Below are 25,112 nucleotides of genomic sequence, written 5' to 3'. Positions count from 1 at the left end.
ACTAAGCCTCAGGACAAACGTGTTGAAATTAAAACTGTATGTGAACAGAGACTGAAGAAGCCGCCAGATAAACCGGATTTAGGATCAAAGCCGGATGGTTTTTTCTGGAATGACCTGGATATAGACGAGGATTTACTGTGGGAAAATAAAGAAACAGTCGAGGACAAGTGTAGACAGATAGTAGTGTCTGTTAATATGCACGACCTACAACTAAACGTGTTGATTGACACCGGTGCAGAATTGAGTGCTGTATCTGGGAAAATATTTGAGTTACTGAAAGACAGACCTGGCATCGTAGTTATGCCAGTAACAGGAGTGAAAATTATCGGTGCTACTGGGAAGGCCAGTAAACCGGTCACAAAACAGATTTTTGTCAACTTCGAGATATGTGGGGCACGATTTGAACAAGAGTTTGTCGTCGTGCCAGACTTAACTACGGAAGTAATTATCGGGTTAGATTGGCTATTAAAGTACCGTGCAGTGATTAACTGCGAAAGCAAAACTTTGACATGTATGTCACTAGATAAAACAATAGTAGTTAGTTTTGACGAGGCAGGAGACGGTGTGCATAGGCAATACCAGCCTATACACATTGTTAACTGGCCGGATGGTATTGATGTAGGTATGAATTTGAACTGCCGTAAAGTGAGGAATCTCGGCATTGACAAAAGTGTAGAAAGTTTAGTGGAAGAGATAATCAAATTCCCTCCACGGATTAACATTAGTATTGGTGTGAAAAAAGATCGTTTGCGAGAAGTAATGAAGTTAAAAGCCGATGCTCGCATACGTCGTCATGACGCTAAAGCGCGTTTTGCTAAGTTTGCGATCGGAGACTTAGTACTTGTAAAAGCTCATGAGAAATCGAGCGAGATAGACAATGAAATCTCTAAATTTAAGTTTGTTTATAATGGACCATATAAAGTCATTGGTATACCTCACACAAATGCTTATTGCTTAGAGTATCCAAGCTCTGGAAAACTATTAGGTCTACGGTGTAGACCTGAAATTGTACCAACCTAGGATTGATTATACCACAGAATGGGTAATTTGTACAGTATGTAAAATAGAGTGTAAGATTTAACGATTTGCTAGATTGCCATGCTTTTGACTGACCAAGGTCATTAAAGAAGTTGTAATTAATAAGTAATTAATTTTGATTAATCAATTTAATTTTAATCAATTTAATCATGATCTAATCAACTGAAAAATCCAAGCTGCTAGTTTAAGTTTTCAGCTGAGTCACAGTAGATTAAGGAATGTAAATATGATTTTGTAAATAACTGTAAGATTTCATAAATATGAGATTTACTAGTCATTGCCGATGTACTTAGACGCTGCTTTAAGTTTCAGGCTAGTACATGTGTGTGATGATGGACAGTGTTGAGTTATCCACTGTGATAGTGTTTATGGACTCCTTGAGATTACTCGGGAGTGAGTTTTTCCGAAAGAATTCAGTGAAACGGACGTTCTGGAAACGCCGTCACAAGGGCGAGTGAGATCAAGCGTGCCGCACACGCGGGCGCAACAATACTGGCGAGGCGAGCCGCTGTCGGCTCTTGTGCCGCTGTTGGCTCTTGGGCCGCTGTCGGCATTCTTTGTACTTGCGAGTACGGAAGGCGGAATTGTTTTTCTTCCTGGACACCTGAAAGAATTCTACTGTCAATATTTATGTTTTTTTCGATCTGATGTGTGTTATTTTCTTGTTTAGCGTTTAATGGACTCCCATGACGAGAATATTAATTATGAAAGGGTTATGTAAAAATGTGTATTCTATGTAATTAATTATTAATTTGCGTATTTTGATCTACCTGTTTTTATGACCATGTACTCTGATTAATTTTGTAAATAGTATTCCATTTCTTGATACTGTTGGGAATTTTGACAATTTTAGAATAGCTAAACCATTTTCTATGTTTTCTATGAATTTTAATATGTTGTCAACCTGTTTTATTTTGTGCAAGATGACAGAGTGGAATAAGGTTAGGAGTGTCTCCACTCAATTATTATGGTCTAAAAATTGATTTATGATTAATTAGACGAATGCTAAATTTTGTTGATGTTTTGAGCATATGCATTTCCGCTGTTTCTTTTTTTGGGACATTTTCTGAGTCTGTTTACGTTACACGAACATCCTCAGACAATGTGGGGCACGTGTAACGCCGGAAATGCATATCCTCCTATTTCCATCTATTGTACTATTATTTTTTTTTCCTTGTTTTGTTACCTCAAGATATGACATTTCTGTCTCTTTATATATTGTAATTGTTTTACTATTTGTATATATATATATATTTATGCATTTATGTCGATGTATAATTGATTTGTTGCGTAAATATTATTTGTATTTTTACGCTGGGTCTTGCCTAGGGAAAACTGCTATCGAACGATTAAATCGATAGGTCGTGTGAAGAATCAAAGTGTGTAGGATCTTTGGTAGTGTTAACTCTGCCGCGTGGAACGCGGGCAGGACAGTCGGGGTCTGGCTGGAGTAGCGAGTGGAGCAGGTGTGTTGTGTGACGCTCCCGCGAGTTGCCGCGCTTTCGGGGTTTGGCAGCATGTAATTGCGCTCGACTCGCGATGATAGTTTCTGACATGGTGTCGCGGACGGGAAGCATTAGCTAGCGCACATCAAGAGCCCGTTTCGCCTGGTGACCGTGTCGAGAAGAAGGCGCGCCAACATCCAGCTTCTGCAACAGCGACGGCCGACAATGAGTGACTGTCGCCACCTCCTCGATCGACGGCTTCAAACCTTCAATCAACCAACAAGGAAGACTAAAAGCACGTAAAGTTTTAGAGCTGTATGGCAGACCTCAGCTTTTAATCTTGTTCCATTTTCGTAACTATAATTACAGCAACTTAGCATGAACGTTTGTTGCTCATTGTCCCAATTGCATCACCAAGCAGAGTCCCTTCCTTTTCCGAAATGAACCCGAGTGTCGTTGAAATTCAAACGCCAGCATTAAAGTAATATAGCTAACTCGTTTTCACTGCTTTAATTTCAAAGTTCAATTATGGCATTAATAGCTGGCTACAATATTCAGATTACACAAGCACGAATTAAGAGTGCGAGCTTTGTTACCGTATTTTAGCTTACCTGTGACTGCAGCTCAGCTTAGTACGTACTACATTTTACTATTGTTAATTGTTCAGAATCATTTAATTCAAGATCAAAGTTAAATCTCTTATTTCTAAATTGCGCAGATTCAAGTAGCTTTTGAAATGATTGTTGAGGTAGTCCAAGACTAACCGTATTTTACTGAATTTCGATGTGCTTCAGAAAGAAAGCTCACTATTCACTTCAGTCACTAAATTAACTTTCGATTTTCCGGTTATTAATTCTTTTGCTAAATTAAGTCAGAGTGTAGCGAAATTTATTACTTCTGACAAACTTTCAGTTTTCACGCTACACGTGTCAACCTTCAGTTGCCACGCTTCTAGTGTTAATTATATGTGTAATAACCTTTCTTTTTCAGTTACTATAGTAATTGTCCTTAGGACTGGCGACCGTGATTTCCCCCAAATCTCAAATATCTAATTACCGCTAGTTAATTGTTAACGTAACGGCCGCACATTTACTTTCTTTATTAACTTTACCCCTTTTCAAAATTAATTTCCACCAGTTTCATTTGCATTTTTCCTTTCATTTAGATGTAACTCTTTCCTCCCTCTTTACCGATAGATTAACTTCGGTGACGATTGCTTTTCCAAAACTACCATTAGGTACACGCGGTTTCATTTTTCACTGTCATTAAGGTCGGTAAGTGAGGGGGGAGGTTACAATCTGACCCCAGGAATGTGTCAATAAAGTTTCCCCTTCCTGGGACAATGAATTCATGGTGTTCTTATTTCAATTTCCAGGAGTGTACATTATTGATTCATGCACGAAAGAAAGGCAGACAGATGTAATAACATATAATATACAGGTATATATATATATACACTGAGAAGGTAACTTAGTACGTAAAGGGAGATAAAAAACTAATAGTCATGGGGGTTGGAAAGCGGTTGTAGGGGAGGGTGTAGAAGAAAAGTTTGCGGTAGAATATGGATTTGTTAGTAGGAATGAGAGAGGAGAAATACTAATTTAGTTCTGCATTAAATACCACTTAAAATAGTGAATACCCCTAATATACTTGGAAGGGACTGGGAGATACGGAAAGATTCTAATTAGATCACGTGGTGGTCAGGTAGAGATTCTGAAATCAGATGTTGGATTGTATGGTGTATCTATGAGCAGATATGGACTGAGATCACAATTTAGTAATCACGAAGAATAGACTGAAGTTCAGTCAGGGAAGAATCAATGCACAAAGAAGTGACATACGGAAGTGCTAAGGAATAAAGAGGTACGCTTGAAGGTCTCTCAGGCTATAGACACTGCGGTAATGAATAACTCACTAGGAGGTTCGGTTGAAGAGGAATGGACATTTCTAAAACGGGCAATAACAAAAGTTAGAAAAATACCAGGAAGGTAACAGCTATGAAAGCATGGCTAACAGAAGAACTATTTGGGTTGATCGACGAAAGAAGGGAGTGCAGAAATGTTCAGGAAAATTCAGGAATACGGAATTAAAGATCGCTTAGTGAAATAAATAAGAAGTGCGGATATTAAAAGCAAGGGCGGTAAAATTCGGAGTGCATTGGGAATTCCACTGTTAAATGTAGAGGAGAGAGTGGACTGGTGAAAAAAGTACGTAGATGGCTTCTGTGAGAGGGATGACTTGTCTGATATCGTGACAGATGAAGAAACAAGAGTCTACAGGGAAGAGATAGCCGATCTAGTATTAGTATCAGAATTTAAAAGAGCTTTGGACAACTTCAAATCAAATAAGGCAGAAACCGATAGATAACATTCCAATGAAAGTTCTAAAATCATTGCGGGAAGTGGCAACAAAACAACCATCCGGGTTGATGTGTAGAATGTAGTCTATGAGAAAGGCGATACACCATGACACTTTCGGAAAACATCATCCACACAATGCCGAAGGTAGTAGGAACCGACAAGTGCGAGAATTATAGCACGATCAGCTTAAAAGCTCATGCATCCCAATTACTGACAAGAATAATTTACAGAAGAGGTGGAAAAGAAAGTTGGGACTCTGTCAGCTGACGATCAGTTTGGCTTCAGGACAGGTAAAGGCAGGTCTGACGTTACGGTTGATAGTGGAAGTAAGAATGAGGAAAAAACAAGGCAGATTAATAGGATTTGTCGACCGGGAAAAAAACGTTCGACAGAGTAACAGGTTCAAGATGTTCGAAATTCTCAGATAAAAAGGGGTAAGGTACAGGGAAAGACACGTAATATACAATATGTACAGGAGCTGAGAGGGAACAATAAAACTGGAAGACCATGAACGAAGTGCTCGGATTAAAAAGGGTGTAGGCTAGAGATGTAGTCTCCCGCGCCTACTGTTCGATTTATACATCGAAGAAGCAGTGACTGAAATAAAAGGAAGGTTGGTGAGTGGGATTAAAATTCATGGTGAAGAAATATCAATGATCAGATTCGCTAATGATTTTTCTATCCTGAGTTAAGTGAAGGAGAATTACGGGATCTGTTGAATACAATGAACCAGTCTAATGAGTACAGTATATGGATGAGAGCAAATGGAAGAAAGCTGAAAGTAATGAGGATTAGCAGAAATGAGAACAGCTTGAAACTTTACACCAGAATTGGGGATCACGAATAGGAGGAGTTTAGATCTGCTACCTAGGCACAAAATAACTCATTGCGGACGGAGCAAGGAAGACATAAAAAACAGGCTAGCACTGGAAAAAAGGGATTTCTGGCCAAGCGAAGTGCACTAATATCTAACATAGGTCTTATCTCGACGAAGAAATTTTTGAGAAGGTGCGTTTGGAGCACAGCAATGTATACTGTTGAAATATGGTCTGAGGGAAAACTGGAACAGAAGAGATTCGAAGAATTTGAGACATGGTGCTAGAAAGAAGGTTGAATATTAGGTGGACTGATAAGGTAAAGAATGAGGAGGTTCACCGCAGAATCGGCTAGGAAAGGAATAAATGGAAAACAGTAACAAGAGAAGGGACATGATGCGCGATATCTGCTAAGAGGCCAGGGAATAAGTTCTTGGAACTCGAGGGAGCTGTAAAGAGTAAAAATCGTGGAAGGAGACAGAGATAAGAATCCATCCATAGAATAATTGAGGAAGCAGGTTTTACTTGCTAGTCTGAGATAAAAAGGCTGGCATAGGAGAGGAATCCATGGCAAGTTGCATCACAACAGTTAGATGACTAAAACAAATTCATATAACATTCATACAGTTTTTACAGCGGCCTGTCTGAAACGAGCCAGTGTAATACTTACCTTGAAGTAAATTCTAGAATCTGTCTTCAGAGGCAGGACATATAACAAAGGCTAGAGTGGGTGACAAAATTCTCACGTTTAATTTAAAGTTAACGATAAAGATAAAACTTCCCTCTTGACCGGAATATGCGCTCTGTTACCTTTGATTTTACCGTTATGATGAGAGTAGGCGCGGAAATCACTGCAGGGGAGCGATAAATTGGAAGATTGTTGACCATGTTCAAATGTAACACAGTGCGATCATATATGTTGTAGGGCCCAACAAAATTAGTCGGACTTCGAATTACAAAAAATATTACAATCCTGGCCATAAAAATTGCTACACCACGAAGATGACGTGCCACAGACGTGAAATTTAACCGACAGGAAGAAGATGCTGTGATATGCAAATGATTAGCTTTTCAGAGCATTCACACAACGTTGCCGCCGGTGGCGACACCTACAACCTGCTGACATGAGGAAAGTTTCCAACCGATTTCTCATACACAAACAGCAGTTGACCGGCGTTGCCTGGTGAAACGTTGTTGTGATGCCTCGTGGAAAGAAGAGAAATGCATACCATCACGTTTCCGACTTTGATAAAAGTCGGATTGTAGCCTATCGCGATTGCGGTTTATCGTATCGCGACATTGCTGCTCGCTTTGGTCGATATCCAATGACTGTTAGCAGAATATGGAATCTCTGGGTTCAGGAGGGTAATACGGAACGCCGTGCTCGATCCCAACGGCCTCGTAGCACTAGCAGTCGAGATGACAGGCATCTTATCCGCATGGCTGTAACGGATCATGCAGCCACATCTCGATCCGTGAGTCAACAGATTGGGACGTTTGTAAGACAACGACCATCTGCACGAACAGCTGGACGACGATTGCAGCAGAATGGACTATCAGCTCGGAGACCATGACTGCGGTTACCCAACACGCTGCATCACAGACAGGAGCGCCTGCGATGGTGTACTCAACGACGAACCTGGGTGCACGAATGGCAGAACGTCATTTTTTTGGATGAGTTCAGGTTCTGCTTACAGCATCATGATGGTCGCATCCGTGTTTGGCGACATCGCAGTGAACGTACATTGGAAGCGTGTATTCGTCATCGCCATACTGGCTTATCACCCGGCGTGATGGTATGGGGTGCCATTGGTCACACGTCTCAGTCACCTCTTGTTCGCATTGACGGCACTTTGAAGAGTGGACGTTACATTTCAGATGTGTTACGACCCGTGGCTCTACCCTTCATCGATCCCTGCGAAACCCTACATTTCAGCAGGATAATGCACGACCGCATGTTGCAGGTCCTGTACGGGCCTTTCTGGATACAGAAAATGTTCGACTGCTGCCCTGACCAACACATTCTCCAGATCTCTCACCAATTGAAACGTCTGGTCAATGATGGCCGAGGAACTGGCTCGTCACAATACGCCAGTCACTACTCTTGATGAACTGTGGTATCGTGTTGAAGCTACATGGGCAGCTGTGCCTGTACATGCCATCCAAGCTCTGTTTGACACAATACCCAGGCGTATCAAGGCCGTTATTACGGCCAGAGGTGGTTGTTCTGGGTACTGATTTCTCAGGATCTATGCATCCAAATTGCGTGAAAATGTAATCACATGTCAGTTCTAGTATAATATATTTGTCAAATGAATACCCGTTTATCATCTGCATTTCTTCTTGGTGTAGCAATTTTAATGGCCATTAGTGTTGACTGCAGGTTCTGAACGAGAGGATGCAAATATGTATGTGAAAGCATCCGGACGGTGAGCAACCGTCATATCACCAAACATTCGCTGTCCACATGACAGAGGAAGATGGAATCTAATTAAGCACAAGACTCTTAGTGAGCTTCTCTTGTTTCTTTATAAGATAAAATCGAAAATACCTCATCGATTTCAGCATACTGAGTCATTACATTTATTAAATAAGCGATGTAATTCAAAGAAATACTTCGCGCACAATTGTCGTTCCTGGACCTTGGATAAATTCTCCTGTCCTGCCTAAACGGTTTATCCGAACAGTTCACATTAGGTGATTTTCTATGAATGTGTACCCTGTAGAGGTATGTGCTGAAGAATTCGTTGTTTGGCATTTGATACATGTTTCCCAATTCTGCTGTGCAGCGGGGAATTATTTATTGAGATTCTATAAAAATTTGCCGTGTATATACGCATAATTTGCACCCTAATGTAACGTTGTTCCAAAAAAGTAGTTGGCAACGGAATCAAATCCGCGTATATGTTGCGACAGATCTATTAGAGGTTGGAGGCTTTGTGGTTTCACTAGCCGAAACAGTGACTTCATAATGAATCCTCACGGGCTCTAAGCATTTTGAAACCTCCCGCAGTGTATCTCCGGATGGTACAAGCTTAAGACCCCTTGTATACCGGTGTTGCCATCGTTGTGTAAGGAACCGTGAATCTTTTATCCCTCTAGAAGTACAATTTCATATGGCCTATATATTCGTAACCAGCAACGCGGTGGCGATGGGATGTGGGGAGAGAGGGTGGCCATTCGCTAGACGTCGCAGTGTTGCGTTGAGGAAACATAATCGTTTATATACTGAAGCGCCAAAGAAACTGATGTAGGCATGCATATTCAAATACAGAGATATGTAGACAGGCAGAAACCGGCGCTGCCGTCGTCAGCACCCGTGTTAGACAAGTGTCTGGCGCCGTTGTTAGATCGATTCTTGCTGCTACAATGGCAGGTTATCAAGATTTAAGTGAGTTTGAACGTGGTGTTACGGTCGGCGAGCGATGGGACACAGCATCTCCGAGGTAGCGATGAAGTGGGGAGTTTCCCATATGGCCATTTCACGAGTGTACCGTGAATATTAGGAATCCGATAAAACTTCAAATCTCCGATCTGAAAGAACGGGACCGACGACGATTGGAGAATCGTTCAAATAGATAGAAGAGCAACCCTTTCTCAAATAGCTGCAGACTCCAACGGAACATCATCTAAATGGCCTTTCGGAGCCGTAGGCCCTCTCGTGTACGCCTGATAACTGCACGACACAAAGCTTTACGCCTCGCCTGGGCCCAACACCGACATTGGACTGTTCATGACTGGAAACATGTTGCCTGGTCGGACGAGTATCGTTTTAAATTGTACCGAACGGATGAACGTGTACGGGTATGGAGACACTCTCGTGAATCCATGGACCCTATATGTCAGCAGGGAATTTTTCAAGCTGGTGAAGGCTCTGTAATAGTGTGGGGCGTGAGCAGTTGGAGTGATATGCGACCCCTGATACGTGTAGGTACGGCTCTTGAAACGTCCCCTTAGAAAAACTTATACATGACTGTGCTTAAACTGACACACAATATTTTTTTTGCGCAACGCAATCTGACTTTCAGAAATCCCTACAAAAGAATGGCCCTGACTAACATTAACCTATACGTTTCACAAATCACTTACTTCACCAAAAATATTAGTTACTCGAACTACTGCAATACAGCGAGCGCCACTACTGCCAGCTAAGTAAAAGATTCAAACTATGGAAGGCACTAACTACTGATAGGGATAGTAAGCAAATGAAAGATATTAATAGAGAACAAACAATGTATTTATCTTAATATCATCAAAAGTCATAATATATGTAGGAGTTCATAACATCCATTTTTACAAATATCAAAACTCCTCCATTTCTCTCTCAACATCCACCACTGCTGGCGGCTCACCTCCAACTGCGCAACGCTACGCGCTGTTCACATCCAGCTGCCGCTGCCCAACACTACAATGGCAGACAACAATGGCAGACAACAATCCAAACTAGCCACAGACTGCACACAGCACAGCCAGTGATTCTCACACAGAGCGCTACGTGGCGTTACCAATAAGAAAACCTAAACAGCCTACTTACATAGCCCCCATGCTCCCCACAAAAAATTTTACAAATTGTTTTGGGCAGTGGCCAATAATGATTTGATAAAATTTTTCATAATTACAATAACAAAGATATCAAATGCACACACTTATTGATACCATGTTGGTCAAAAGCTAAAATTTTCTCACAGTCCATAAAGACAGTCCTAATCGTTCATCACAGTAAAGTAGCAGTGTTTTTCTCAAAGTCTGAGCAGTAAAAGAAAATGCACACGGAAGTAATGGATTTCCATGCAGTCTTGAAGAAGTAGTGTTGTCCTTCCAACGGAAAGACAGTGCTGACTGTTGACATGCTGACAGGTAATGGGCCACAACAGAGCAAACCCACAGCAGAGTCAGTCGAAGTTTTGAAGAATATTGGTAGGTAGGTCACCACAGAGCATACCCATTGTAGTCCTGGTAGAGATTACGATATTGGTGGGCCACCAGAGGTGCAGACCCACTGTAGTCCTTGTAGAAATAATGGTATTGGTGGGCCATCAAAGATGCAGCCCCAATGTAGTCCTTGTAGAGATGGCCAGCAGCCATCTGCTGCGACTGTGCAGGTGCACAATCACCATCGAAGAGTCTTGCAGAGAAGATAGCAAGTCCATAAACCACCACTTGTGCACGCACAAAGTTTTTGGAATTGTCCTTAGAAGTCTTGCAGACAATATAGCAAGTCCATAAACCACCACTTGTACACTCACGAAGTTTTTGGAATTGTCCTTAGAACCAGCAATGCTGTTATCCAGTCCCTTGCTGAATGATTAACACACATGCAAACACTAACAGTCCCTACTTCTCACATATTGTCCATATACTATGACCAACAGAAACGTGTGCAGTGAAATGATACTTAATTTGAAGAACTGGTGTCAATTACAATATTATAACATGAGAATACAATAACAAAGGTACAAAATACATCATTAAAGAACATAACAATACAGATAACATTTGTAGTAACAAACTTTACAAAAGAATCGAAATAACATTTACATCAGTGTTACAGGAATTATGACATAAGTACATACATAAAAGATCAGAATAACTTTCGAAACATCAACTTCACACATGAGCATTAAAACAAAACAGAATAAATAATGTCTAAACATCTTTACAAAGAAAATAACATATTATTAGAAAAAATCCACAACATAACTCATATCAGCTAAACACATAAAGGCAGGAAAAACACAAATACACAAGGATACACAAACATATAGAGGGATGACACAAAACGAAAAGACAGGGTTTGTTTTACTGCAGTATTTTGCATGGCGATATCCCTTTGTTCATCATTATTGCCAAAAGTACTATCTAAGCCTGCTTTCTGTATTCTGTGCACATCCTCTTTCAAAATAGTTTTTCTCCACTGTACACTACTTTTTTTTCTGGCCAAACCATTTTCTTATATCTTCTCAATGCATTTCTTCCAATTCATCATAGTTAGTTTCTTATATAGTCTACCCCCTCTTAAGCTAACTTAAATCTACTGAGCTCAGATGCTAAACTAAGGGACGAGGCAATGCAGCAGCACAAAACAATTAACACAAACAGTAATGATGAAAAAATACAAATGCCAAAGCAAGCAGCATAAATTAGCAGAGCTATTGCAATATTACAACTAATATAAGGCAATGTGCAGCAAACAATAAAAATTAATCAGTAGTAAAACTGGCTTAACCCATTAATACAAAGTCAAATTCAGTAACACTATGCCTGGCAAGCAGCAGCAGCAAGTGCTATAAACCTAAACATGACAAAGCTCAAGCAGAAAGAATATTACACTAAAAAATGGCCATGGCTAATACCTATGTCACATCTTAACACTATAGTGATGCATCACGAGAACTTACACTAGCAGATAAGTTACCAAATCGTAAAGAAATTATTTATGCAATTCCTGTGAAGGGAAATGTCTATTTATGTGCCCTCGTTTTCTTGGAAGTAGATCATAAATTTCTTATTGACTGGATCTGTAGGCATAAAATAACTAAATTAGTACATCTATAAAATTCTATTTTAACCAATGCTGCAGTGCAGCTAGAAACTAGATATTAAAGAAAATGAGCAAATATGTACAAAGGAAGGCATGAAACATCATTCATTAGCCATTAGCATTTCATAAGGTAGTAAAAAATTCTCTCAATTCTCGAGAAAGACGCTTGTCATAATCAGGTGTGCAGATGTAAGTATCTTTCCAAGTAATGAGCGTGTCGTATTTGCGGTGCTTTCTACAAAGGAATGTCAATAGCAAGGATAATGGCCTCCTTTTTTTTTCCGCCTGTGCCTCTGAAAGGGGCACGCGCTAATGGCTTTTTTCCAGGCGACTGTCGCCCAGCTGGGTGCCCACGACGCATTACGTGCAGGTGGTCACTTAACTTTCTTACCAAAATATTTACGACACCAGTTTCCGCTACAGTGACAGTCTCATATGAAAAAAAAAATCACAGGTTGAGAATTTGCGTTACAAATGTGTAGAAACAAAATCCTATGAATATAACAGTGTTCAAAAAATTTTCGCCGGCATTGTGATACATTCACGCATTTACGCACATTTCATAACTCTTAAAGTACGATTCTTGGTTTCCAACATCCCTTTTCACAAGTCAGAGTCCCTAACCACTATTCATTACTCCTTACCTTATTACACATATACATATTCGTTGACATGTCAATCTTGCGTCGACACTTCAATATTTCATCATAATAAATACGTAGCATAATCAAATAACTCATATAGCATCAGCTTATTGATCATAAACATACCTCAACAGCATAATACACATCGTCATCGTAAAAATAACATCATAACACCTCAGTCAAATCTCAAAAACGTCGTAGCTTTCTGCAATAATGTCAAAACCTAAAGAAAATTCTCTGCTCAATTCAATAGTGTCATCTACCGCAAACGTACTTTAAAAATCATGATCCCATAAGAAATACGACATTCAAAGCTCTCATAGTATCACAATGGTTCCGAAAAAATATGAACAAAGTACAGACAAAATACAATTTCGTAAGTGTGAAGTTATCCAACTGTGTAATTGCGTAAACATGTGTCACTGATGTAGTAAAAAAAGTTTCTTTCTCTGTTAAATGATCAGATAGCTGTGTGATTCTGTGTTAGAGAAATGTGGTACCGATGTGTAAAGTTGTATAAGCAAATACCATATTAGCTAGGGCTCCTTGTGCTTGCCAAACACATGGTACACAAAGTAGGCATGTACCCCCCTGAGGATTAATGTAATTATACCCTCAGGTGTTACAGATTACAGCAATGGAATGAAATGTATCATGGAAAACTTTCTTTGTAATTCAAAAACCTTTAAAAATAAGTGTTTTCAGTATAAAATTAATCACTCAAATACACTCCTGGAAATGGAAAAAAGAACACATTGACACCGGTGTGTCAGACCCACCATACTTGCTCTGGACACTGCGAGAGGGCTGTACAAGCAATGATCACACGCACGGCACAGCAGACACACCAGGAACCGCGGTGTTGGCCGTCGAATGGCGCTAGCTGCGCAGCATTTGTGCACCGCCGCCGTCAGTGTCAGCCAGTTTGCCGTGGCATACGGAGCTCCATCGCAGTCTTTAACACTGGTAGCATGCCGCGACAGGGTGGACGTGAACCGTATGTGCAGTTGACGGACTTTGAGCGAGGGCGTATAGTGGGCATGCGGGAGGCCGGGTGGACGTACCGCCGAATTGCTCAACACGTGGGGCGTGAGGTCTCCACAGTACATCGATGATGTCGCCAGTGGTCGGCGGAAGGTGCACGTGCTCGTCGACCTGGGACCGGACCGCAGCGGCGCACGGATGCACGCCAAGACCGTAGGCTCCTACGCAGTGCCATAGGGGACCGCACCGCCACTTCCCAGCAAATTAGGGACACTGTTGCTCCTGGGGTATCGGCGAGGACCATTCGCAACCGTCTCCATGAAGCTGGGCTATAGTCCCGCACACCGTTAGGCCGTCTTCCGCTCACGCCCCAACATCGTGCAGCCCGCCTCCAGTGGTGTCGCGACAGGCGTGAATGGAGGGACGAATGGAGACGTGTCGTCTTCAGCGATGAGAGTCGCTTCTGCCTTGGTGCCAATGATGGTCGTATGCGTGTTTGGCGCCGTGCAGGTGAGCGCCACAATCAGGACTGCATACGACCGAGGCACACAGGGCCAACACCTGGCATCATGGTGTGGGGAGCGATCTCCTACACTGGCCGTACACCACTGGTGATCGTCGAGGGGACACTGAATAGTGCACGGTACATCCAAACCGTCATCGAACCCATCGTTCTACCATTCCTAGACCGGCAAGGGAACTTGCTGTTCCAACAGGACAATGCACGTCCGCATGTATCCCGTGCCACCCAACGTGCTCTAGAAGGTGTAAGTCAACTACCCTGGCCAGCAAGATCTCCGGATCTGTCCCCCATTGAGCATGTTTGGGACTGGATGAAGCGTCGTCTCACACGGTCTGCACGTCCAGCACGAACGCTGGTCCAACTGAGGCGCCAGGTGGAATTGGCATGGCAAGCCGTTCCACAGGACTACATCCAGCATCCCTACGATCGTCTCCATGGGAGAATAGCAGCCTGCATTGCTGCGAAAGGTGGATATACACTGTACTAGTGCCGACATTGTGCATGCTCTGTTGCCTGTGTCTATGTGCCTGTGGTTCTGTCAGTGTGATCATGTGATGTATCTGACCCCAGGAATGTGTCAATAAAGTTTCCCCTTCCTGGGACAATGAATTCACGGTGTTCTTATTTCAATTTCCAGGAGTGTACATGTACTGTAGCGCTAAACTGTGCGTCTTGTTGTAAGATAATCTCTGTGGAAGTGTCTTAGTTGTCGTCCCCCGCAAGTTAAGTTCTGCAGAAGTCAATGTACTTACCTCATGATACACAAAAGTGAAATGCTTTGCGTATAGATATCTTAGTTATTACGCTTATTGCCATGATGAAGAAAGTACTGTGCTGTAACGTATTGTTGTGCTACAGAAAAGGCAGTCTCATTGTAGCTATACCACAAAAGTTACTACTAAAACATGTTTTACTTTCCAGAATAATGCAGAAAAACTGTGCAGATATAAAACAGAAACACTGCAAAAGCAACATTGTAAATTGTCACTCATTAGCAGCGTCATGATAAAATCGTGTAGCTGTCACATAAACTAACCACTGTGTCATCTGGTATCTCACTGAAAGTACTTTAAATCCAGAATGTATTTTCAAGTAAACCAAAATGTTGCATTAAAATCTCATTAGCAGTACTGGTAAATGTTCTAAGTATGTAAGCCTTGTAGTCGTTACATAATCATGCAACTAACAAGCAAGAATGCACACACACAATAACACTGGGTCGTCTCTTCACAATAACAATGCATTCGTAATTTCTGTTTAAAAATGTTCCCTAGGTTCTTGATTGGATATTTAACTTCAAACATGGTTGCATGGTAACAGTTTCTAAGTCTGACAATGCATACTAGAAATGTGAAGTTAAGAGTTTTATGGCAAAGACAAAGTTAAAAAGCAGAATATCTTTCAATAAACGGTTTTACATGTGAAATGTGGTGTAAACCTTTACTCTTCCTAGTACGCAGACTTTCAACTGAAAAGCAATTGTCATGTTTTATACGTCGGTAAGGAGTGCTAAAATTTTTATCAAGGTTAGCGTCTATGTTATTTTTCCCAGAGCCAGCTGAAACACGCGGCTGCCTGCTGTGCGAGTCATTGTCTGTTTCTTTGTTGGCGCGCGTCGCTATTGGGATTAGGAGACCTAACTTCTACAAATTCACCGTGACGAGAGGGCCCTGCCCTGTTTAAATCCCGCCAGTTCTGATGCAATTCAGGTCTGTCATTACGATCACATCGTCTGTCGTCATGTCGGTAGTTCCTGTAGTTTCTTTCTTGTCGGTTAAGTGGTGGAGAATTTCTCCCTGAATCGCAACTGCGCGCTGGACTGTTGCGTCTAAAGTTATTCTGTCTCCCGTACTAATAATTATTTTGGTTCCCATATTGTCTGTTTCTCTGATTGTCTATGTGATAGTCATTACTACGGAAATGCGATCTTTCTCTGTAACTATTATTACTCTGCCAGTGGTTGTCATATGGGTGGTGTCTGTTTTGGTCACGATTTGCGTTGTAAGAATAGACCTGTCGTGTCCAGTTATTGTTTCTGTCGTCACGGAATTGTGACGGATGTGACCTGTAATTGTTGTGCTCCCGTTTGCGCGTTCCGCGATAGTCAGTGTCAATTTCCAGTTCTTGTAACAGTCCCTGAAAAGCTTCAATGTCGTCTTTGCAACGTCCTGCTAAAATAATATGTCGTAAATGTTCAGGCAATTTGAGTAAGCAAATGCGGATGAGTTCTGAGGGGCTGTATGGGTTTGAAAGATACTGATTCTTATGCAACATGTCTACAAAATATGTCACAAGACTGGAAAATTCAGATTGTTCGAAATATTTCATCATTATGATGCTATGTTTTACTCGGTATTGTGTAGCTTGAGACCAATATGCTGAGAGGAAGGCATGATAACAATCTCCTTCACTGTGACAATCGTGAATGACCAATCGCATTCTTACAGCTGGTTCATTCTCCAAGTAGCCACACATAAATTCTAACTTGTGCTCCAGTGACCAGTTGGGAGGAAAACAATGAGAGAATTGATGAAGCCACGCTTGTGGATGAATGTCGTTGCCAGAATTCCTTAATGTTTTGAATTTACGTGTAGTAATGAGCGGCTTATAGTCAAAATCATCGTGTCGGCGAGTCGCATATCGGTCATTGTTAGGTCGTGTTGGCGGTTCCATCTCAAAATTCGGTGCACGTTGCCAGTTTCTTTCATAACTTCCGAAATGCCCTGTGTTATTATTTTGCGTCTTTTCCGTATTTCTAAGTCCCTCTTCCCGTGTTGGAGCGCGAGTGTCCTCTGAAATTTGTAATTTTTGTATTACTTGTGCCAACTGAGCTTGTACTTCCCGGATTTCTCTTTTGTACTGTATATTGATTTGATTTTGATTGAATTTCCTAATTTGTTCGCACTCTTCTGTGTCATTAAAGACTACCGGTCTTGTGTCATTCAGATTATCATCTACCTTCATAGATAAATTATTTAGCTGATCCGAAAGTTCAACTACTTTCTCTGATAATGAACTAATTTCCTCCATGTGTCTTTCTGAACCAATTTTCAGAGTATCTACTGTGTCCTTTAAGTTTTCTTGAGTTTTTGCAAGTTGCGTAACCGAATCGTTAGATGCAACTGAGTCAATTTTAGCTTGCAGGGTCTCGTGATTTTGGTGAACAATAGTTTGCAGTTCTTTTATGGCTGCTTCGTGATTCTGTAATGCATTTTCATGCCGCGAAAAAATAGGTTGGAAATGCTCAGAAATTTGTGTTTTTACGTCATTACAGACTTTTTGACATTTCGATTCGATGTTATGTAACTCAGTAGTTAAATCGTCACGTGTTTGTTCAAGCGTGGTGTCTAACTTTTGAAGATTTTGTTCCATTGTGTCTAACTTTTGAAGCTTTTGCTGTGTTTGTCTCTGATTTTGTTCCATTGTGTCTAACTTTGAAGCTTTTGCTGTGTTTGTCTCTGATTTTGTTCCATTGTGTCTAACTGTTGCTGTGTTTGTCTCTGATTTTGTTCCATTGTGTCTAACTTTTGCTGTGTTTGTCTCTGATTTTGTTCCATTGTGTCTAACTTTTCAAGCTTTTGTCCCATTTGTTGCATTAATTGTAATAACAATGCACTGGTGTCTGAAACATGTTCCTCATTGCTTTTCGGCAGTGAGTTTGCACCGGCAACATTCACATTTTGACAAGCGGAAAATGTGTCTTGACTCATTTGAGAAAACGGTGAGGACGCAAAACTTGAATCTACAGTATTTGCAAAATTGTGTCCTGTCATTTCGGATTCCTGAGGCGAGCTGTTGCCGATCGAGCGATCGATAATGCTTCCCTGTTCACTACCTGTTTCACTGTCTACGCCATTGTTTGCAGCCCGCTCCATTTCCCTATGCACAGTTACCAAATTACTACTTTGAACGTCTGTTAATTCATTACACAGTGGTGCTGGCAAGCTACACTCGTCGTCACTATTATTTCTCAGTTTACTTTGGAGCCTAGTGTTACGTTTTTCACACGCCATTATTGTCACAATATTTCACACGATAACACAGAAAAGCACAATTTGAAGAGCAAAAATATGAGAACACATTAACATAGCACTGAAAATAATATGTAGTTAATTGCAAGCGCAGCTGCGAAATACTTGGTGCAAATTTACATGCATGCCACAACTGTTTTACTGTACAACAATGAAAGACTGCAACTACAAAGGAGATTCTCTCTACAGTTACACGCTAGCAATAAACAATAGCTACACTAATTACACAAACTAAAAGAAAAAAATCAGAAGAGTCCAGTGAGGTATCCTCGGCTAAGGGTCGACATATGAATCGTGCCCTTAGAACAATTATACACGACTGTCCTTTAACTAACACACAATATTTTTTTTGCGCAACGCAATGTGACTTTCAGAAATCCCTACAAAAGAATGGCCCTGACTAACATTAACCTATACGTTTCACAAATCACTTACCTCACCAAAAATCTTAGTTACTCGAACTACTGCAATACAGCGAGCGCCACTACTGCCAGCTAAATAAAAGATTCAAACTATGGAAGGCACTAACTACTGATAGGGATAGTTAGCAAATGAAAGATATTAATAGAGAACAAACAATGTATTTATCTTAATATCATCAAAAGTCATAATATATATAGGAGTTAATAACATCCATTTTTACAAATATCAAAACTCCGGCATTTCTCTCTCCACATCCACCACTGCTGGCGGCTCACCTCCAACTGCGCAACGCTACGCGCTGTTCACATCTAGCTGCCGCTGCCCAACGCTACAATGGCAGACAACAATGCAAACTAGCCACAGACTGCACACAGCACAGCCAGTGATTCTCACACAGAGCGCTACGTGGCGTTACCAATAAGAAAACCTAAACAGCCTACTTACACTCTGACAGGTGACACGTACGTAAGCGTCCTGTATGATCACCCGCATCCATTCATGTTCATTGTGCATTTTGACGGACTTGGGCAGTTCTAGCACGACAGCGTGACACCCCACACCTCCAGAATCGCTACAGAGTGGTTCCAGGAACACTCTTGTGAGTTTAAAGACATACGTTGGCCACTAAATCCCCCAGACATGAACAGTATTGAGCATATCTCGGATGCCTTGCATCTTGCTGTTCAGAAGAGATCTCCACCCCTTCGCCCTACTACGGATTTATGGAAAGCCCTGCGGGAATAATGTCAATTCCCTCCAGCAGTGCCCGCATCTCGTGGTCGTGCGGTAGCGTTCTCGCTTCCCACGCCCGGGTTCCCGGGTTCGATTCCCGGCGGGGTCAGGGATTTTCTCTGCCTCGTGATGGCTGGGTGTTGTGTGCTGTCCTTAGGTTAGTTAGGTTTAAGTAGTTCTAAGTTCTAGGGGACTTATGACCACAGCAGTTGAGTCCCATAGTGCTCAGAGCCATTTTTTGAACCACCAGCACTACTTCGAATATTAGTCGAGTTCATGCAACGTCGTGTTGCAGCACGTCTGTATACTCGCGGGGGCCTACATTAGGCAGGTGTATCAGTTTCGTTCGCTCTTCATTGTAAAAATGGACCTCGAAGACGGTCCATTTGTCTCATATTTTTCTACGTGATTGTGACAGTATTAATCCGGCTCTTGAAGCCCAGTTGATGGTTAACGGTGTGCGTGTATTGTCAATTCTAACTGTCTACGTTCCAGAGCCATCCTAGCAGGCCACATATTTAAGCTTTGAACTATGGAATCTATGAAACTATGCCAGTCATATATATTTAGCAGTGAAAGCTCGGTTTCTGGTATAAGAAATCGATATTCTAATGAGTCTGCTATAAGTGAAGGTAATTTGTCTACACAGCAGTCGCATAAAACTTGCATACATTGCCTTAAAATGCTGTTGTGATTATTAACTCATTTTTTCTCACTTAATTACGCGTCTGCAGAACATAATAGATTCCCGGTGAAACCGCGTGCAATTTAGGCTTTTGTCCTCAAGAATCTTACAGTCCCGCATGCTTCAGCTTTGTAGTAAGTTTCCAGCTGCCACACCATTGCACTCTCACACTGTGCTGCATCTGTTATCAGTACTGCAGCAGAACTGCCTCTGCAGGAGACATGGGACATGTACTCTTTTCTGACAATGCGCAACTGTTGTTGCGCAGTGGTTTTACTTCGGACGACATGTACAGCTCAGTTTTTGAAGCCCCTTGTAGTGGATGAGAGTGTCTGCTCGTGAAAATGGGATGTGAGACTGGCATGGAAATATATGGCAGTGGCATTTTAATGAGACACACCGTAGGTGGTCAGGGAGACTTAACAGAGGACATGCGAAAAGTGAAAATGGTTCGTGATGTATACGGCAGTAGATTTCAAATGGAATTCGGAGTAGGTAGTGTGGGTCGCTTGATGGGGTTATAAGGACTCTATATTCTGGAGAGTGATAATGAAGCGAACGATGTCTTCAACGGTGTAGGGAGTTGTGAGGATAGAGTTGTATGGGCGTGTCGGTAGGGCGGATGAGGACTGAAAGTTTACTTCAACACTAGTAAATAAAAAAATAAAAATGAAAGTTCTGTTGGATGCTCGTAGAACTGGCCTCGAACAACACTGCGGTAGTGATGGTCGCGTGAGGAAAATCTCGTGCGTGCGCCTCGTCGCGCTGCCGCGGTGTTTACACATTCGTTTCAATAACAGAGCCGGCCCCGCAACTCAGCGCTTATCGCGTCAGGCTCCCGCCAGGCCCCACGCGTCGCCAGTGCTGCCCTCGAGCGGCATTCATTATAAACTCGCCACATCCGCGGCCGGGGCTCCTTTAAGCGGCCTCGTTAAAACTGGCGCCAACTCGGTGGCGGCGCGCGCTCTTCCCGCCACGAGCCATTACTCATTGCCGCGGCCCGTTTATTCTCGCGCCAGAGATTAACGCAGGTGGGGGGCGCGCCTCCCCGCGCAGAAAGAGGTGGCGGGCGACCCACTGCAGCCAGTGTCACACGGCTGAGGCTCCTCCGCGTGGCCAACTTACAGCAACTTATACAGCGGCCGCGGAAATAACGGGCTAACTGGACGTAGCAGCAACTGTAGAATGGTCTCTCCTTTGTTCTCCAGCTTTGATTTATGCGTACAGGGGCAAGACCTACAACTCAGACTTTAATGGTCGTTAAATCACTACTTCTTACTTCTGAAGTTGTACAAATCTTCCCCCGCACCGGATCTTATGTAAAGAGGAAGCCGGTGGGAAAGATTACACCATACAGCTACTAGATATTTAGACTGAGTGGCTGTGTCACGTGAAGGTAAAGGGAGCACAATCGGTTTCGTATCGCGAAGTCTACATGAAGCTTTCATCTTCGTATGTGGCGTTCGTGCCACATTACAGGTCATGATTTAGTGTCCGCATAGAACTGCACTTCGTTGCTGTAATGGTGCGGGCTGTTCGACAGGCTGCACATTCTGGTAATGACAGATGGAATTTTTCCTTGAGAGACGACAGATGGGACGAACTTCCGCAAGAAAATTGGCAGCAAGATGCCTAACTTCCAGTGATAATACTTGTTGCTTGACTTACTAAAAAGTCAACCTAACCATGCTGGAGTCTTTACTCATATGCTGGAGTCTTTACTCATACTTTGTAATTATAATTTCAATCATTAAAAATTATCTTGTAAGGAATAACAAATGAACTAGATTACTGTGACGAACATCGGCGAGGTGACCGAGGTATCACGAATTTGCGCTTTGAGCTGGCAGAGAAACGGTTAGCAATAGCTATCAGTCAGCGTGTGTATGTATCACACAGATGATCTCAGTGATCGGTACCGTGAACATATAACTTGAGATCAAATTGGACCAGTTAGAGTTTAGTTAGTGGTCGTGACGTAACGGATAAACTTTCAGCGTTAATTTCGTATTAGAAGACTAGGACGAAAAGACTGTAAAGTTATATCTGTGGTGCTCGAAATAGTATGATTAGACTTCGACATTAGTAAGTTGATTTATGGATTTCGACTGCCTCTCAAGCAGCAGTGATTTTATCATAACGTTTCCTTACTACTCTTGGACGAATAAATAAGGAGCACCCCTTTTCCTTAAAGTAAAGGGACATACGGAGAAGAATCCCAATAGATACATGAAACAGCTGTAGAACGGATGAATAGTCGGCCGGAGTGGCCGATCGGTTCTAGGCGCTACATTCTGGAACCGCGCGACCGCTACGGTCGCAGGTTCGAATCCTGTCTTGGGCATGGATGTGTGTGATGTCCTTAGGTTAGTTAGGTTTAAGTAGTTCTAAGTTCTAGGGGACTAATGACCTCATATGTTAAGTCCCATAGTGCTCAGAGCCATTTGAACCATTTAGAACGGATGAATAATCAGGCCTTTTCTCAGACAGTCACCGAAACACTGAGTGCAGACTAATAGAATCTTGCAGTATCTCCAACGTAGATTTCCCTATGTGCAATTCCGCATAAGGGACCACCTCGGTGTTAGCATGTTTAGCTGCATAATTATATCGCAGCAGTGAGGTTTCCTATTGCGATGTTTTTTTGATAGAAGAGATTGGGAAGGTGCTACACACTCCTGGCACAAATGGGTTCGTGACGCCAACATTCAAATCGTAGGCGATATGGCTCATAGTAGAACGCCGATTGCCTTGTATTGCTCTGAGGATATGACCTCACGGCCGTTCGTCAAACACTTCTCGTTGTTGTTTGCTTCATTTTACATATGTGGAGGCATTTTTTTCTGCGATATTGGAGATCTACCCTAGACACTGCTAACTTTGGAATCCTGAATTATTGTGTAACCTCCGACGCTCTATGATACGTAGGCCTTGCACGTTCATAGCCTGCTCACCCTGGGTTTGCTGTCATGCTGGCCACACACTTGACTGTAACGGACTGATCAGATATGCCGTTTACACTGGCGCCAGATGTCTCATCCAGCCACAGCATTCTGGCATCAAACACGGCGCATCTTAAAATGGGACAACCCTTCCCGTAGTAGCATCAAAATATACAATTAAGATCGCAACAGTGGACCCAGCGTACTCTACCATTATGTGGAAAAGCGTCAGGTCTAAAATTATTGTTGGAATAGTCAATGTCAAAAATATCAACTGAGAATTTTAATCACGTCTGAGTGCGATGAAACTGCATTCCTACTGAAAATGAAATCTTACTCACTACCAACTTTGTGCTCCTTTTTAAAAATCGGTTTCAGTCTGTCTTTCACAGACGTTCGCTGTTAACTTCGTGATTCTGAATTTACATTTCGGTATTAGAATTACCGACAATTTTTTCCTAATATTCTCATATCTTGCACGAACTATACGTCCAGCTGAGAGTGGGTAGCGCTGATGTGCAAAGACAAAGAGCTGAGCCAAACCCGAACTGAATCCGGTTGCTGAAATAATGGCCGGTGGTCTGGTACACCGGCCGCTCAGAGCGTCATTTTTACGTAGTCTTTCCTATTTCTCTATGCAAATGACGGGCTGGTTCTCCATCTCGACGTCAGAAGCACAAAATACAAAGAGTTAAAATACGATTACACACATAACCATGTTTGCCGTATTCACAGACGAATACCGCCCACTAACTTTCTCGTTTAACGTAAACAGATGACCGTGACATGAAGGACAACCGGTGGAAGAATTAAAATAATCAGAGAATCCAAGAAATGTGACTGCCTTTCATTTGATGGCAGTGCCACAGCAGAAAAGATGTCGATAAAGGCAGTAAGAATTCTACAGGATGTCCCAGAAATTTTGTAATAAACTTCTAGGGGAGGGGAACCACATCATAAGGACTGTGAATTGCATAGCAACCTATGACGCAGGCATCAGGGGTAAGTGGTAACCGAGGTCGAAGATCCGAAAGGAAGCAAACGAGTGATCCATTGAAACATTTGCTGAACATAATGAGTACACATGGTGTACGACATGAACACAGTTCTAATTTTAAAACGGATGTTCGAAGTTTGCATCAACAGACGCCACGCATCCCTGACTCCGATGGAGCACTTACTGCCGAACACGCTCGAACACACCAGGAGTTTCTCTAATTGCAGCAGCTATGCAAGCGATTCTTGCAACGAGATCCATTTCAGACTCCACAGGGTCGCGATACATGGGAGATTTCATGACTCCCCACAGAAATAAATCGGGGCTCGATAAATTCGGAGAGCGCGGATTCCAGAGAACTGGTCAACCCCGCCCAGTCCTTCGCTGCAGGAATGATCTGTTGAAGTGCCTACGAAAAGCCAGTTGAAAATGAGCAGGCGTCCCATTATGTTGGAACCACATGTTACGACTCGCATCGGCTGGAATATATAGAAGCAAGCCGGGTAGCGTGTGTTCCAGAAATCTCTGATAATTCGCAGCGTTCAAGTGGAGTAGTAACAGGTACTGCCCGACTACTCAGCCATCGACCAAACCGAAGTGAAGCGATTTTATGCTGCGTAGTGCCGCACACTATAGGGGTTTCCTGCTGCCCACAAATTCTCATTATGGTGATTGAAGCCGCCATCCTTAGTAAATGTGGCCTCATCACTGAACAACACGTAAGCTGGGAAACGCACAACTCGGCCACTTTATTGCAGAATTCACTGTGCGGAACGCTCATATTCAGGCGTAAAGTAACTGCACCCTCTGAAGATGGGAAAGGCGCGTAAGGACTCGGCGTTCAACACTGCTACGACACATCCATAAGTCTGGGGCAAAGGCACGTACGCTGGTGCTTGGATTAGTGTGGACGGCATCCAACACACTTTCTTCACTAACGACCGATCGCGTA

The sequence above is a fragment of the Schistocerca americana genome, chromosome 1 (genome assembly GCF_021461395.2).
Source record: "Schistocerca americana isolate TAMUIC-IGC-003095 chromosome 1, iqSchAmer2.1, whole genome shotgun sequence".
Classification (NCBI taxonomy): Eukaryota; Metazoa; Arthropoda; class Insecta; order Orthoptera; family Acrididae; genus Schistocerca; species Schistocerca americana.
Note: the sequence above shows the minus strand (reverse complement) of the source record.